This window comes from Tenrec ecaudatus, chromosome 17 (genome assembly GCF_050624435.1).
Source record: "Tenrec ecaudatus isolate mTenEca1 chromosome 17, mTenEca1.hap1, whole genome shotgun sequence".
NCBI classification, from domain to species: domain Eukaryota; kingdom Metazoa; phylum Chordata; class Mammalia; order Afrosoricida; family Tenrecidae; genus Tenrec; species Tenrec ecaudatus.
The window spans coordinates 44538652-44552017 of record NC_134546.1 but is presented as its reverse complement, the minus strand read 5'-3'; the positions used below and the strand labels follow the sequence as shown (position 1 = coordinate 44552017).

At 38.4% G+C, this 13366-nt stretch overlaps 1 non-coding gene across 1 annotated transcript; it reads right to left on the bottom strand.

Annotated features, from left to right (window-relative positions):
- Positions 1 to 10592: 10592 nt before the first annotated feature.
- On the bottom strand, positions 10593 to 10730 carry LOC142431252 (small nucleolar RNA SNORA47). The gene has a single exon (XR_012780786.1). It is a non-coding gene; the product is annotated as a small nucleolar RNA SNORA47 (small nucleolar RNA).
- Positions 10731 to 13366: the final 2636 nt, after the last annotated feature.

Below are 13366 nucleotides of genomic sequence, written 5' to 3'. Positions count from 1 at the left end.
AAACAATCATCAAACTCAAGCTTTGTCTTCAAAGCTCTAGTTTCTAAGGCATTTATTTTTTTTTTTTACATTTCAATGGGGGCACTTTTAAAATCCAAATTAAATAGGTTTATTGGCAACATATTGCAAAGACATGTTTATATTCTAAAATTACCCTTCTCTATTTTCGTTAGAATGTCAGAAGATAGACCACGATACTTAGTTCTCTTTTAGATGTGCTGCAAAGCTAAATTTTGCCATTTACCAAATCTACAAATACCCTGTGAAATTGTAGTTGGCATTTGTAACAGCAGTTTTCTCCTTGCCAAATTTGTGCACATGTAAGATATTTTATAATGTATAAGACTGCATGGGTAAAAGCAGACAGATTTCTTCAATGTCTGTGATACTGTCTGGGAGTGTAAGAAACTTGAAATGGAAAAATAAAAATTATGAATTTTGCAACTATGCAGTCCCAGTTTCAAAGTCCAAATTACCAGTTTCTTTCCTTCTGTGACTCTCGCCAATTTATTTATTTATTTATTCTCTTTGGATCTCAGTGTTTCACCCATGACCACTAGAAAAGTCCTCTTTTGAGATGGTGAGAATGGTATGAAATGATTTCTGTGAATGTTACCAAGTACAATATATCCAACAATAGCACAACTTTTAAACTGGGCTTTGAAATATTTGAGCACCTATATGTCAACAAGTGGCAATTTTTCATATATTCAATGGTTGTTAGATGGAAATAATAAACTGCTTAACAAAAAGACAAAGAACAGCAACTTAGTTGAGAGGAATTACTAAGAGGCAGAAGTAGGACAAGAGTGATGGTGGGGCAGGAGGCTGGTGAAAGGAAACAGGAGTGATCTAGAAAGCAAAGATATGGATAAAGGTATAAGCATAGATGTTTACATATGTTAATACAGTAATTCATAAAAATAGTTATTGGCCCATTTACGTGTATTTATATGGCAATACACTGAGATTGCGGAAGAACTTCAGGCCTCTGCTCATGCCCTCCCTCAATGCAAGAAACACTTTGTTCTAACAATCTGGCATTCTGTGATGCTCATCCCCCTGGCACAATTGCTGAAGACAAAATGCGTGCATAAGCTAATGTGCTGAAGAAAATGGATGGTACCTGGCTATCAAAAGATGTAGTGACTAGGGTCTTAAAGGTTTGAAGTTATTAAACAAGCGGCCATCTAGTAGGGAAGAAACAAATCCACATGGAAGAAGGACACCAGCCTGTGTGATCATGAGGTGTCACCGGGATTGGGTAACAGGCATCAGAAGACCAAAACCCTACTGGTGAGAATGAGTGGGGTTACAGCAGAGACTCAAAACCCTTCTGTAGACAATGGTACTTACCCTCACAAAATGGTCACAGGAAAGGGATGAGTCAATTAGGGTGCAGTAAAGCACTGATGAAACACACAATACTCCTCTGGTTCTTTGAGGCTTCCTCACCCCCCCACTATCATGATCCCAGTGCTGCCTTTCACTGTGGGCTAGACAGGAGCATGTGCACAGGTACAGATAAGATATAACAGCTCAAGACACATATAATCTAGGAACAGGTATGGGAGTAACAATAACAGAAGATTAGGGAGGAAAGTTGGGAGAAAAGTGGAGGAAGGGAGAACCTATTGTGATGATCAATACATAACCACAATGATCCCCTCCCTACCAGGGAGATGACACCAGAAACCATGGGGGACAGGAGACAGTGGTCGGTGCAAGATATGAAAATAATTTATAACTTATTAAAGGACCACAAGGGTGGGGAGAAAGGAGAAGGAGGAGCTGATACCAAGGGCTCAGTAGAAAATAAATGTCTAGGAAATAATATTGGCAACATATGTACAAATGCATTTGATACAATTGATGTATGGATTGTTACAAGAGCTGTAAGAGCCCTCAATAAAATTATTTTTTAAGAAAAGACAAAGAAAAGAAACATTTTGATGGTAAGGGAAAAAAAGATTACTGGGACGCTGGCAATCCCTAAGACAAACAGTTTGGGTCACTTACTCTACACCAAAAGTGAAAAATTACTTAAAGTTATGGAGGGAGACCTTGATCATGCTTTTATTTAGTCTATTGTAAGGGTAAATCTGCTGCGCAGGACCTTTGTAGAGTAATGAAAAGCAAGGATGTTTCTTTGGGGACTAAGGTGTGCCTGAATCAGCCTATGGTGCTCTCAATTGCTACATGTACCTGTGAAAGTTGAACACTGAATAAAGAAGACCGAAGAAGAATCACTGCCTTTGAACTGCAGTGCTGGAGAATTGATGAAGGGACAAATGGATGTGCTGTGGAAGGAGAGATACAGTGCTTCTTAGAGGCAAGGATGGCAAGAATTTGTTTTACTTACTTTGGACACATTGTTAGGAGAGAAGAGACCCAGAGAAGACATCATGCTCGGTAAATTAGAGGGGCAGTGAAGGGGAAGAAGCCCCTCGATGAGTTGGGTTGACATCTGGCTGTCACAATGCTCCAAGCCTGGGAACAGTTATTAGGGTGATGCAGGAAATGGCAGTGTTTTGTTCTCTTGTGCATAAGGTCCCGATAAATTGGAAACAATTCTATGGTACCTAATCGCAATATGAGCAACAACATCTATAAGCAACAAGTATAAAAGTATAAGGACATATTTCTCTACGGTAATTGTAAGGGATAGACTCTCTGAAGAGTGTCTTCATGGAAACAGGTTATTGAGTAGCATCATGTTATGGGAGATTGGAAAAAGATTGTTACGGGGTCTAAAGAAAATGAAAAACAAACTCACTGCCATCAGGCAGATTCTGACTCATAGCGACTCTGTAGAATAGAGAAATGTGTTCCATCTGAAAGTTAAACACCATCAATAAGAGGTAAAAACATTGAGGCACTGTGGTAACTGAAAGTTCGGAGCAGAGATTGAGCATCTCCTTGACTTTTCTTTGAATGTCGCATGCTACTGGCACATCCATTATCATTTGTACCTAAACCTCTCTATTCCTCTGACAATACATGCTGGAAAATCCTTTGCAGGTATGTTATTGATTCATTTCTCCCATTCTTCTGCCCCTTCTCTAACACAGCTACTTATCAGAAATTGGAATTATTACGGGCAACCAAATATCTAGCTATGTTAGGGAAGTATACAGCCGTACCTCCAGACCTAAGTTAATTGAAATAAATTCCTTAAGCACATGAGGGATTTGGAAAGCTAAATGATGTAGGAAACAGAGGGGGGGGCGAGTATTGGAATTCAAAGGTTGCCAATATATGCCATGGGAGCTGAACAAGAGAGGGAACAGAACAGCCTAACTATTGCATTCTATTACTTGGGATGAAAAAAAAAAGTATATTTATTTTTAAAATAAGTAATCTCCATATCCCTCTTGCTTTAGAATGTCAAATATTTTGCTTTTTTCAAACAACTGTTCCACTTTTGGGTTAATTTGGAAATTTCGATCTCTGTATTGGGAAAAACATACTAAGAAGTTAACCTGTATTTTATGTGTTTCCTTTTATTAAAAGCAAGGGATGTGACAGGGGGGTGAGGAAGCGTCAAGGAACCAGAGGAATATTGTGTGATCCAGTGGTGCGCTACTGCACCCTGATTAACTCATCCCTTCCCTGCAACCCCTCTGTGGGGGGATCTTTCATTGTCTACAGATGGGCTTTGGGTCTCATCTACCATCCCCCTCATTCTCACATGTTTTTGTTTGCTTTTTTGTTGTTTATTATGAATCTTCTGATGCCTGTATACTCAGTCCCAATATCACCTCGTGATCACACCTACTGGTGTGCTTCTTCCATGTGGGCTTTGGGAATTAATGATACCAAAAGGGTAGGGAGAAGCGGGAGAGAAGATGAAGAAGGGAGAACCGATCTCAGTGAGTGACACATACGCACCCATGCCCTTCAGGGGCAAGAACAAGTGAAACCAGAGAGGAAGGGAGGCAGCTGTTGGTGTGAGATATAAAAATAATTTATAGTCTATCAAGGGATGAGGGATGGAGAGAAAAGAGGAGCTGATACCAAGGGCTCAATAGAAAGTAAATGACCTGGTAGGGCATGATCAAAGGTAATGTAACCAAAAGGAATTACTGAAACCCAAATGAAGGCTGAGCATGATAGTGGGACAAGAGGAAAGTAAAAGGAAATAGAGGAAAGAGCTAGGAGGGAAAGGGCGTTTATAGAGGTCTAAATTAAGGCACGTTCATATGTAAATATATTTATATATGAGGATGGGGAAATAGATCTATGTGCATATATTTATAGATTTAGTATTAAGGTAGTACATGGACATTGGGCCTCCACTCAAGTACTCCATCAATGCAAGAATATGTTCTATTATACTTCCCCACGCAATCATTGAAGACAAAGTGGGTGCATAAGCAAATGTGCTGAAGAAAGCTGATGGAGAGCAGCTATCAAAAGATATAGCCTCTAGGGTCTTAAAGACTTGAAAGTAAACAAGTGGCCATCTAGCTCAGAAACAACAAGCCCGCATGGAAGAACCACACCAGCCTGTGTGATCACCAGATGTCAAAGGGATCGGGTATCAGGCATCAAAGAATAAAATATCAAATCATTGTGAATGAGGGGGAGTGAAAATTGGGAACCCAAGACCCATCTGGAGACAACTGGACATTCCCTTACAGAAGGGTCACGGGAGGTGACGAGCCAATCAGGGTGGTGTAGCAACAATGAAATATACTCCTTTCCTCTAGTTCCTAAATGCTTCCTTCAACTCCCCCTACTCTCATGATCCCAATTCTACCTTATAAATCTGGCCATACCAGAGGAGTATACTGGTACAGGTAGGAACTGGAAACACAGGAAATCCAAGAAAGATGATCCCTTCAGGACCAATGCTGAGAGTGGCAATACCGGGAGGGTGGAGGAGGGTGTGGTGGAAAGGCAGAACCAATTAAAAGGATCTACATATAACACCTCCTCTTGGGGAGACGGACAACAGAAAAGTGGGTGAAGGGAGATGTCATACAGAGTAAGATATGACAAAATAATTATAATTTATAATTTATCAAGGGTTCATGAGGGAGGGGGAGCAGGGAGGGAAGGAAAAAATGAGGAGCTGGTACCAAGGACTCAAGTAGAAAGCAAATATTTTGAGAAGAGTTGTATGAGCCCCCAATAAAATAATTTATAAAAGAAAGTAAATGTCTAGAAAAGGATGATGCAATATATGTACAAATATGTCTGATACACTTGATGTATGGATTGTTATAAGAGTTGTAAGAGCCCCCAATAAATGATCCTTGAATAATTTTTTTTAATAAGTGAAGGGTGGAGTCTAACCTGTCAATCAGGCCACAGCCTGATGATGTCTCCTAGTGGCTGTGGCCTTCTCATGAGGATACTGGGAATTTCCTCTCTTCCTCTCTGCTTTGCATTCCTGTGAACAAGCCACATGGAGCCACACTGATGGCAGTCAGAGCCTGGAGATGCTTCCACTGCCAGTGGATCCACAGGACTTTTCACCCACTGACTTTTGATCTTCCTACATTTGGTGTTGTTCTAGAGAAGAATATGAGCTAGTATCGGACATATTGGCTAATATTAGATTTATGGACTTGATCTGGACTGAACTGGGATGTTTTCCTAATACACAATTGCTCTTTGATATAAAGTTCTCTCCTACACACACACACACACACACACACACACACACAAGGAACCAAAGTTTCATGGCATTATTCAATTATGGAATAAAATATTTAAGTTAAAAATAGTTTGGAATTTTATTACACTTACTTAGGGTGTTAAGACACTTGTCATCTACTTTAATTTATGGGAACAAAGGACCTTTAAAAATGTATACAGAACCTGCATTTTTGCTTTTCTTCAAATAAGGCTACAGAATGGATCGGCAAGGTCCCATCAGAGGCTGGCTTTCTTTAAAATTTTAACATTTTGATCTTCATGGATTGTTTGCTTTCATTTTAACTTTTACTTTTATCACATTAATAATACTTAAATGGATTACTGAAATTTGGGGCACCTTTTTACATTTTAAACTTCAATTGAATGCTTCACTTGCTTCACCCTAAAATTTCCAAAAGCTTTCTGTCTTTTGTTCTTCTCTGTCTGTTTTCCACTACATTTAATTTTCTAAGTCTCTAGTGTGTGGAAGAAATTTAGATCAATTCCACAACTCTGGTAAACACATTTCTTTTCAAAGTTTGATTGTTTTTCCCCAAACAAATACTTAACATGAATTTGTTACTTCTTTTAAAGTATATCAGCTGACTTGGATATACTAAGTCATTGATTACCCTACAATATCAGTACAGTGACACCCAAATACTTATTTGCCATGTTTTAGAGCAACTGTATATGGAGGTGGCTCTGTCTTCCAGGCTGGTTTGGTTTTGGTTTTGTGGGGTCTTCTCTTCAACATGTGTTTATGTGATGGGTGAAGCATAGGGGAGAGAATCATGGAGAAACACACTGCAGCTACTTGATGTTTCTATTTGGACATATTACACATAGTTTCTGTTCAACCCCTTGGATAATGTCATGACAATTAATTTCTGAAATCTAAGAATTTGTACGTATCATCATTACTGGAGTCTGGAAGAAGAATAAAACTGGAAACATCACAGATGAGCTGTAAGATCTAGCACAGCACTAGCTAGTCAATCAGAAAGGAAAGGAACTATAATAAATTAAGAGTTTTGAGTGACAGTAGCTTTTAAAAGATTTTAATTTATCATACTTATTTTTAAATAGTGCACCAATTAATTTATTTTGCAGAACATTAGGAATATTCAAAATATATTTTAACATTGTACAGATTCCATTCCATCACCAAGACAATAGTAACAAATGCCAATATAGATTAAAAGAGATTTAAGAAGTGTATCAGCCTATTGCAACGTCTCAATTTAGACAACTGTTAAAAAGAAGAGGAGAGGTAAGATAAGGAAATGAATCAATGGAAGAACCTACTTTGATTTCTAAGTGGAGTAATGGCCAATAAGGTTACACCTTTTAAAGTAAAATCCGTGTCTTAAGAATGATTGAGTTACCAATGAACTGTTAAATGTGTGGAAGTTACTTTAAATTATTCTATTGATAGAAGAGGTGAGTAGGGTGTTGAGGAAACAACATAAATAGTGAGCAATAAATATGGAACCTGTGTAATGTTTTCTGAATTCCTAACGGGTTCTACTAGGTTACATCATTATAATTTCTGTTTATTTAAGAAAGCATAGCTCTCATTTTACATGCTTGCTTAGGTTTTATTTTTTTTCTTTACATTTGAATTCATCTTATCTGACTCATTCATCAGAGCTACTGACTAAGCAAGTATCAAGTTTGGAATCTTAGTTTTGGTGTTGGAGGAGATAATACACGACAAAAGGAATACAGTTTATCAAATCTTTATGGCTGTAGAATGTGGGGTGAGAAACTGCTAGATCTCCAGGAGCTTTGAATCCAGAATTTATGACAGTAGTTAATATTTACAAATGTTTATGAAACTTGACAAGTCCATGTGCTGTTATGATTTAATCCCTTTTCTTTGCAATTAATAGTTTATAAAGTAAGAGAGAGCAAAGTGATAACTACAATTTTTTTTTATTTTTTAGGACAACCTGCTCCTACGCTCAACCATTTATATTTAAATTTTTGACACTTTTACATACTACGTGATCTTTTTTGATGTTGCAAAGTTAGTAAATTGCAAGATATGTTAAAAAGTAATTAAATTTCTTTGACAATAAGTACTCCCATTTTATTAGAGATCTTGTAATGGAAATAATATTGAAGAGAGAAACTTCTATTCATTGATATGAGGCATTATATCAATATCTAGTGAAGTATCACTTAGTCTGGAAAGTAATTTAGATTTCTCCCACATTAGGGAATTTTTGTATGAGAATGTGTGAAGTCTCATGGATATTTGTTATATTTTAAAGAAACAAATTAACATATAGGTTAAGTGATTTGAAAGGTGAAATATTTTATCTTATAGTAAGAATATTTTAAAGTGACTTATTGCTCTTTATTCTGTGGCACAAATCACCCTGGTTATGAAAAAATTAACACTTATTCTCTATTCAAAATTACTCCAGCAAAAATCTTAAAGTAACTATGGTGCAAGCAAATACAAAGTGAATAAATATATTTAATTTTATAGACATGATAGTCTTTATAAAAATTAGAACCTTATTTTTCTTAAAGGTTTGCATTTATTTCTTAACTCTACTTTTTTAAAAATACTTTTATTGGTGGCTATTCCATCTCTTATCACAATCCATACATCCCTCTAGTGTGTTAAACACATTTGCACATATACTGCCATCATCATTTTCAAAGCATTCTTCTCCCACTTGATATCAGCTTCTCCCTGATATCAACTCCCATTTCTTCCCCCTCCCTCCCACCATCCCTCATTAACCCTTGATAAGTTATAGATTATTTTTTTCCATATCTTACATTATTTCCATGTTTACATGATTCCAGATCTTATTCTGTGGTTCTTTATCTGTTTATAGAAAAGTACCTGCAATGCTTCTAGAAGTCTAGAGCTTGATTCCTATGTTTATTCCTTAGCATGCATCACTCAGTTAATAATGAAAATGAATTGCACTAATGAAGCTATTTATAAATGTAAATGACATTTGAAAAATGCATGTCGTATTCCAAAACGTTGTCCTTGACGTGTCTTGTACTTTTCTTTTTTCTACAAAGCCACTTCTTCTTCTGGGTTTTTCTGTCTCACATAGTGTTGAAGGTAATGTGCAAAAGTTATTAGTGATTACAACACACAAACAAATTAAAAGCAAACAAAACCCTGGTATTTTTTTTTAATTAGAACCTTAAGATACACATTTAAACAGTTAACCTACTTACCATAATTTTAACTGAAATTTACCTAAAAGTAAGACTTTTTTTTCTTTCTATAGATAGGGAGGAGACAAAGTTATTATTGTGGATTGAATTATGCCCTAAAAAATACATGCTACAAATTATAATCTTTAAACCTGTGGCTATAATCTCACTTGGGAATCAAAGTTTGCTGTTGTGTTGATGAGATCCTATGAGTGGAGGGTGTGTTTTAAAACAATCACTTTGTAATATAAATGCAGATTAGGCGGGGGGGGGGTGCATAAATAAGGAGGCAGCCACAAGGAAGAGAACCACACATTTCAAGGGGACGGAGCAGGCCATCAAACAGAGCCTAAAATGCAGGATCTCCAGCTACAGACCCTGAAACAAAGATTCTCTCCCCAGCACACACAGAGAAAGCCTTCGCCTAAAGCCATCTTCTGAATTCTAACTTCTATCTTCATATACTGTGAGACAAAAGCCTTTCAGAATATTGTGATACTTCTGTTACAGCAGGACTATGAAACTAATAGCCACTCCTCTTGATTAATTTAGCTGGAATCCCTAAATAAAAAAATAGTTGCAACTGAAGAGGAAAAAGATGAATCCTGTATCTTTAAGATAATGCTTCTCCACTCCCTCAATGCATGAAAACTTTCTTCTAATAAATTGGCATTCTATGATGCTCACCCTCCCGACACAACCGCTGAAGCCAAAGCGGGTGAACAAGCAAATGTGGTGAAGAAAGCTGATGGTGCCCGGCTATCAAAAGATATAGCGTCTGGGGTCTTAAAGGCTTGAAGATAAACAAGCAGCCATCTAGCTCAGAAGCAACAAAGCCCACATGGAAGAAGCACACCAACCTGTGCGATCATGAGGTGTCGAAGGGATCCGGTATAAGGCATCATCAGAAGAAAAAAAAAATCTTACCAGAGTGAATGAAGGGGGAAGTGCAGAGTGGGGACCCAAAGCCCATTTGCCGGCCCCTGGAGATCCCCTCATAGAGGGGTTAGGGGAGGAGATGAGTCAATCAGGGTGTGATGTAGCACCAATGAAGAATACAGCTTTCCTCCAGTTCCTAAATGCTTCCTTCCCCTCACCCCCCCCCAACCCCAACTACCATGATCTGAATTCTACTTTGCAAATCTGGATAGAGCAGAGGATGTACACTGGTGCAGATAGGAGTTGGAGGCACAGGGAATACAGGGCGGATGATATCTTCAGGACCAGGGGTGTGAGGGGCAATACAGGGAGGGTAGAGGGTGAGTGGGCTAGAATGAGGGAACTGATTACAAGGATGTCCATGTGACCTCCTCCCTGGGGGATGGACAACAGAAAAGGGGGTGAAGGGAGATGTCGGACAGGGCAAGATGACAAAATAATAATTCATAAATTATCAAGGGCTCACGGGGGAGGGGGGAACGGAAAGGGAGGGGATAAAAGAGAACTTGATGCAAAGGCCTTAAGTGGAGAGCAAATGCTTTGAAAATGATGAAGGAAAAGAATGTACAGATGTGCTTTATACAATTGATGTATGTATGGATTGTGATACGAATTGTATGAGTCCCTAATAAAATGTTTTTTTTTAAAAAGCTACAAGATGATAAAAAGAAGTTAATGCTTCTCTACTAGTACAAATGTACAGTAGTTTACCAGAATGCTATACTCTTCCCACCATGTCACAAATTAGTAGATTCATGAAAATGATGTTTTAATATGAGTTAGGGCTAAAACAAGACATACAATTTTTTTTTTCAGTGTCGACCAGCAGGGCACTGCCCCTCTGAAGGTGGCAGAAGGGCATCCTCTGCCCTGGTGACCCTTCACTTTTGGAGGCCCTAACCAGTGGAGGGCAGCATGGTACAGAGCTGCCTCACCTTCTCAGTCCTCCATAAGACTTACAATTTAAATGTTAAGGTAGTCATTTGAGATCTTTTCTATGACATCTGCTGATGCAAATTAGTATTTATATGAAAATATTTGCTTAGATTAAGAAAGTTATTTGCATAAATAAATTGAAAAACAGTTAATTTCCTCATGCAACACAAATTGAGAGTGTAATATGTAAAAGGCACTCTTTTAGGCACTGGAGATACGCGGTGAAGAGACAAGATCCTGCTGCCTTAGAAGTTACATGTTAATTTGGATAAGAAGATACGTCAGTGCACAATTAAAGAAAAAAACTAAGATGAATATTATATATAGAATTAAACAGGACATATGATAGCGATCAGATGGGTATGATATATTTGATGACCTGAGAAAACCTCTGTAAGCTCTCAGCTTTACACCAAAATCAGAATGGTAGGAGCTGTCAGTTAGGTGAAGCGCTAAAGAAAGAGCTTTCCAGGAAGAATTCCCACTTGCAAAAGTCCACAATTACGTGATGACTGGAGGTCAGCATGTAAGAAGGAGTGCCACACAGCATGAAATCAGAGAAGTACAGATGACTGAGTTTAGAGCTGCTAAACCATCTTAGAATTAAATTTCACTCTATTTAAGATGTGATGCCTTTGAAGGACTATGAGTGGGAAAGTTATGCTTTGCACTTCACATATTTTAAAAATATCACTTTGGTAGCTGTATAAAGAACGACTCTTCTACATGGGGAAGAAGTTGGCAAGAGTAGAACCTGTAGACCAGTGATTCCCAACCTTCCCAATGCTGCGACCCTTTAATGCAGTTCCTCATGTTGTGGTGACCCACACCCCCACCACAAAATCATTTTCGTTGCTACTTTACAACTGTAATTTTGCTACTGTTATGAATCGGGTGACCCCTGTGAAAGGTTTGTTCGACCCACAACGGGGCTGTGTCCTTCAGGTTGAGAACAGCTGCTGTAGACCCATCAGTAGACTGATTAGATGTCCAGTTAAGAAATGGTGGTTATTTTAATGAGAGTAGAGGTAACGACAATTTTCTGGAGCATACATAATGGAGGAAGGATGGACAGTTTTCTCCCCCACAGTCTGACGGGTTTGAAAACAGAAATATGTGGTAATACCCAGGAATCTGGCTTAAGCAGTTGAACAGGTAGGAGACACATAATTTTAATTTTTATTTTGTCCATGATGTTTGAAATAAAATTATAAAGGGAAAAGAGACCATTAAATTGTGTAGTTTGAGGAAGAAATATTAGAATAAGGTCATATATATTGCATAGGGCCATAAAATCAGCTAAGAAAAATACGAATATAAGGAGGGAAAACCAAGTGGATGGTTTTTCGCTAACTTCAAAAACACAACAAAAAGAAGACTTTCAACAAGTGAAGTATGGCCAAGTGAACAAATATTATTATTAAGAGCAATTAAGATCAAAATAGAGAAGCTATCATTGGATTTGGAAGCCATGAAGTTAAAAGATGCTTTCAAACGAGACCAACTGGTATAACATAATGACCTTCTACAACCTACTTTGGTGAGTAGCTACTGGGTCTTAAAAACTTATTTGTGGTCACCCAAGACGCCATCATTGGCTTCTACAAGTTCAAAGCAAGAAGAGTAAAGAAAAGCTAAGATTCAATCTGTCCTGCAAACCACAGATCCCATTAGCTAACATGAGACCAGAAGTGGATGGTGCTTAGACTCTAATATTGACAGCTCTGATACCAGTGTCTCCAAGTAACATGTCCTGAACAGAATGGGAGAAAAATATAGCCTAAAATTCATAATAATAAAAAGGAATAAACTTCTAGTTGAACAGAGACCGATAGGACCTCACACAAGCATGGCCTGATGACAGCTTTCAAGTCTAGGATTGAAGCCATCCCTTTTTAGCCCAAAAATCAAACTAAACCCACTGCCATGGAGTTCATTGCAATAGCAACTTTATATAGGATTTATATAGGACTGTAAATATTTATGAGACCAAACAGCCTAATCGTTTCCCCACAGAATGGCTGGTCATTTTGAACCACTGATCCTGGGGTCAGTAATCCAATACCTATGTCGGAACACCAATAAGGTGAACAAACAACACGTATGAGGAATGGCACTCCTTAGCACAATCAACCATCCGGGCCAAAGGGCTATTATTGCCCCATGTGAGGTCCATAGGTGGAGAGGGGCAGCAGAGAAAGACGTACGGTAATGGGAACTGAGGAGGGAAAAGAGTGCTATCACATTACAAGGCTCTCAAGTAATGTTACAAAATAAAATGGGTATAAAACATTGAATGGGAACAAATTCACTCACAAAATGTTAGATTTCTCAGGTGCGGAATACCTCGGTTCTTGGCTTCACACCGAAGCCTGGTTTATGATCCAAGTGGGTTTTTATACAGGATATTAGAGGTTTCAGGTGTTACAGTAACTGAACACAAGCACCCTCATGGCACTGCACCCTGACCCCCTGACCCCCACGTGGCAGCCTGAAGAGAGAGAGAGAGAGAGAGAGAGAGAGAGAGAGAGAGAGAGAGAGAGAGAGAGAGAGAGAGACACTGTGGCCCAGCTGGAAGAACAGCAGAGGAACACCTGGACTTCCCGCTGGGAGCCGTGGTCAACACTACTGGTTGACCCCATTGGCTGAA